General features: G+C 29.8%; 1 protein-coding gene across 1 annotated transcript in view; it reads left to right on the top strand.

The window, feature by feature from the left end:
* The window catches only part of LOC113824784 (uncharacterized), a 48,708-nt gene that overhangs the window by 24,512 nt on the left and 19,196 nt on the right, over positions 1-5,000 (top strand). The gene's annotated exons all lie outside the window — the stretch shown is intronic.

The following is a 5,000-nucleotide window of genomic DNA, read 5'->3' as shown; positions in this document are numbered from 1 at the left end:
TGGAGGTCAGTTTCTATATTCCCTGGATTTTGTTACTTGGAGTCTTCTATCTGTTGTTAGTAGTTTTTCTTTTATTGTTTCTTATGTTCTGTTTCATTTGATATTTACTGCTCTTGATTTTGGTAAGATCTTCGTCTTAGAATGTAGTACTTAACCAGTGGGTGATTATCTTGTTAAGAGTAAAGAAACAATTGGATTAGTTATTTTTATTTTTTTAATGCCTCTATTGGTTTAGATCTGTCGGAGGGAAATCATGGACATTGTATTGTTAGGTGTTCAACAGTTTCTTCTGAGTGTTGGCACGATCTGCAGCTTGGGTCTGTTTCAAGTTTTAGTCTATGTGGATGTTTTCTTAATCTAGTATATGTAGTCAAGATTCTTGTGAGACAAACATCCAGTTTTGTGTTTTCAGATCTGCACCATGGCTGTGGGGTGTTGTATTTGAGGTAATAGTGTTTTTGTTATCAGAATTTTGTTTATCAGTTCTTCCTATTGTATTTTGTTTTTGCTCTTATATCTTTTATATCTTTTGATATGTTGTTGGTGTCTTGGGTTATGAATTTGGAATCATGTAATTCATGAGCTTTCTTTGCTGCAAGGTCTTCTATTTCATTTTCTAAAATGCTTTTATGCACTGGAATCTGTTGTATTGTGGCATTATGATTTTGGTGTTAAAGTGTAAATTTGTTTTTTTGTTTCATATATGATTTGTTTGTAATTACTGGGTTTGTGGTTTTAGAGTATTAATACTGGTGAGAGTAAATCTCTAAAGATGACAGAGGGTGTAAGGTTATTAACTTTTATATATCTCAGACCTTGTTTTATTGCATATAATTCAGCTTCTAATATTCGTGTATTCCTCAGTAATTTCCAAATTGTTGTAATTTTCTTTATTTGATTTATATGGCAGCTGATGTTGAATGAGGTTCTTTAATTGTAGATCCATCTGTGAATATTTTACTGTGGTATTTATATTTTGTATTTATCAACATTTTTAATTATGTTTAAAAAATTTATTGGAGAGATTTTTTGAGAAATTATCCATGAATTTTGTTATTAATTTGTGGGAAATGTCATGCCATGGTGTTATAGGAGTTGTATTCAGAGTCTTGGATAAATATTAATATTTAGTTTTTTTGCAGGTTTCGATGACTTTCTGAGTGTAGGAGCTTTTACCTTTGTTTGGGTTATATTCTCTGATACTATTTATAATTTATTCTTTCACTGGTGTCATCTGGTTTTCCCAATATTTTTACTAATTGAATGCAAGCAAGTTTGTTTGTTCTCTCTTTTATTGGAGGTTTGTTTGTAAAAGCTTGTAATGATATTATTAGAGTGGATTTGAAACATCCTGTGGATATTCTCAAAGCAGTATTTTGGATTGTTTCCTTTTTTTTATTATTATTATTATTTATTATTATTATTATTATTATTATTATTTTATTTTATTTTTTTCTATAAAAGCATATTCTATTTTAAGTTTTACGTAAATGATATAGAATTTTATTAGCGATTGCCTTTTTGTTCCCCAGTTATATGATAATATCATTATTCATTATATTTATTCTGTTGAGGGATTTTACTTTGTTGAGTTCTATATGTTTTGACCATTTTAATTTTGGTGCATCAAATTTTAAACCTAATATGTCTTTGCTATCAGTAAATTCTATTTCTACGTCTATTTGTATTTTGGGTAACTGAACTCTTCTTTTTATTTGTGATGCATAATATATTACTTTTTGTTAGATTTATTTTTAAATCCCAGGTGTCTGCCCATTTTTAAAATTTGTTTTAGGCCTCTTTCTAGGTATTTCTTGGCTTTCTTTAGATTTTTATTTGTGGTGATATTTGTTATATCATTTGCATATATAGTCCTTTTTATTTCTCCTGACAATTTTAGATCAGTTGCCATTATATTGAAAAGTGTTAGACTTAAAGGGGATCCATGAGGGTCTCCACTCAAGGTTGTTACTTTTATGGAGTTTTGATTGCCTCTTTTTATTTGGAATGTTCTTTCCTTTAGAAAACTGTATATCCAATTTAGTAGGTTTCCTTTTCAACCTAATTTTGCCATTATTATTAGAAGTGCATCATGATTTACTGTGTCGAAGGCCTTTTCAATATGTGTGCATGCTACTAGTGCATTTTTTTTTTTTCTTTCATGGCATTAGTTATGTTTATTTCTATTGTTTTTATTGCATCTGTTGTGGTATAGTATGGTCTAAAACCTATTATGTGTATGTCTAATTTGTTGTTAGTTTCTAACTACAGTTTAGTCTTTTAGTTATTATGTTTTCAAATATTTTAGACAGGTTATTCAGCTGATTGAATCTATATGATTTTGCTTCTGATGGAATTTTGCCTGGTTTTAGAATGGGATTTATCACATTTTAGAAATCTTGTGGATAATCTCCACGAGTCCAGGAAATGTTCATTTGCTTTAGAATTATATTCAAGATCTTTTGAGTCACATTTTTATGAAATTCATATGAAATTTTGTCAGGACCATATGATTTATAATTTTTTGTATTTGCTATTATTTGAACGAGTTCATTCTTGATTATCATGCCATTTATTCTATCTTACTTGGAGTTTATAGGAGTTTTCCCTTCCAGTATCTGTCAGCATTTTTTGTGTGATTATTTACTACTTTTTGATATTCATCTTTGAATATTTCTAATTTATTTTTTATTTTTGAGGCAGTTTGATCATTATCTATTAATGGGTAGTTACCTTGTGTTGTCTTTCCCATTCGTTTTTTTTTTTTTTTCTATAAAGTTCCAGATCTTTTTTGATGGGGGTATTAAAATATATTGAAGTGCAAAATGTTTCCCACAATTCATTTATTTAATTTTTTTTTCTCATATAAGTCAAATTTAAAATGTTTTCCCAAATGTCTTTTATAAGGTCAATTATTTCTCCGAGGAAACTTAAATTTATTGTATTAGTTTTATTTAATTTGTGCTGGTAATTTATCCATTCTTCATTTGTGAATTTCCACTTCTTTTCCTTTAACTGAGGGGACTAATTTATAGTGTCATCTCTTATTATTACAGGTAAGTGATCACTACCTAGATTAGGACCTGTATCGGGTTGTAAGTGGCTTATAGTAGGTGATGCTAGAACCAAGTCCAATGTTGTTTCCTTTCCATTTCTGAGGTCTATTCTTGTGGTCTGACTTAAGGGGGTTATTAAAATGATATTGAATTACTTTGAATGGGCTTTTTGCCCGTTGTATTTGTTTGTTTTTCATTTATTTTGGGGATCCAGTATTTGTGATGACCATTAAAGTCCCCTATTATTAATCTGAGGTCATTTATTTGTTTTATGTAATATTCTATTTCTTTCTGGCTTAGATTATTGCATGGGTTGTACATTAATTGAATATTAGTCCAGTTCTTTTTGTGACTTAAAAATATTTTTAAGCCCAGTGCTTCTATTCTGTCTTTGAGTCTTTCACTTAAATTTATTTCTTTATATTGTAGATTGTCTTTACTACAAAATACCAATCCTCCTCCAATTTGTCATTGTCTGTCATGTCTTATAATGTTATAATTTTTGCAAGTTAAAGTTATCTTTATTTTTTTTTACCATGTTTCACATATTGTGAATACTTCTGGTTGTTCTTTATGTAGAATATGAGGTATTTCTGTGTTTTTATTTAGGACTGATCTTGCATTCCATAAAATTAACTTATTCATGTAGAAGTAATATGACCTTTTTAAGTATTGGGGAATTTTTTTTATTGCATCTATTATTACTTCTATGATTATTTTTTCTGAATTCACATTGTTTATTTGTTACTGGAGTCATTGTACTTCTTGTCATTATATCTATCCAAGAGAAATCTTTGTTTTTGGTTTGTATTTCTTTCTGTGATTCCGTCTCTTACTGTGGTTGGGAGACTCCAAGCTATTGGGAATCTTCTGTATCTATTTGTTTAGGATTCTATTTACTAAAATCATTTTTATTTGTTTGAGTTTTTTTCTTTGGATGAGATATTTATTCGTTTGTTTTTTATATAAATTCTGAGTTTTTATTTTCGTTGGTTTTCCCTGCTCTGCTGTGAGACTCTAAGGTAGATTTAGGGTCTGAACATATGTTTGATTTGTGTTTGGTGAAAGGTTCTGGTCACAGAAAAAGCAAGAGTATGGACAAATCTGGGATCTGAGTTTTCTTCGTTCTCACTTTCTTCTTTTGGTCTTCTGTTCGTTTGAGTATCATAGTCCTTTTTTTTTTTAATAAGCCAGGTTTTTCTCCTGGGTCTGGTTTAAGTTTTCATCCATTTATTGCTACTTAAAGAATCACTTCACTTGGATATAAAAATTTCCATGTTCTCTCTATGATAGCTTGAGAGCAAGCCAACTATGTATTACATAATGGTAAATCAGTATTGTGTTTGGTTCATTACCAAGTTGTTAGATATTCTCAACTTCTGGCATGTTTTGATAGAAGTCTAAAGTACATGGGAGATTCATGATCACATGATAAATTTGATATAATTTTTCAGTATTCCTTTGTGTCTTCTATCCTATCCCTGAGTATCAAGTATGCTTGATAATGAACATCAAAAGACTGGCCTACTGACATAAGTTCCTGACAGAAGGCTAGGGAAAGGTTTTTCATGATCATGTCATCATTTGCTTCTCCCACTTACTATTGCATAAGAATGCAATAAGAGTGTTTGCAATGAGTGCTGTATATTTTTTTCATTTGTGCCAAATGTTTGAAAATATATCACCTATTGTACAATAGTCATTATACATTTTGTCTTATTTTGATAGATAAATATGATCAGTGTCTGAAATATGAATACCAAGATATGTGTAAATCTTAATTTCTATATGTAAGATACATTCCATTTCTTCTCATTCTCTTCAGGCAGATGTTCTTCTTTTTCCTTGTCCTCTTCCACTTCATTCTTTTCTTCTACATCCCCCTCTATGTCTCCCTACTTGATCTTTTTCCATGCCCTCTTCTATTTCATCCTCTTCCTTTTT

Source organism: Penaeus vannamei, chromosome 2, assembly GCF_042767895.1.
Source record: "Penaeus vannamei isolate JL-2024 chromosome 2, ASM4276789v1, whole genome shotgun sequence".
Classification (NCBI taxonomy): domain Eukaryota; kingdom Metazoa; phylum Arthropoda; class Malacostraca; order Decapoda; family Penaeidae; genus Penaeus; species Penaeus vannamei.
The sequence above is the reverse complement of the archived record's forward strand: the minus strand, read 5'-3'. Positions and strand labels throughout refer to the sequence as shown.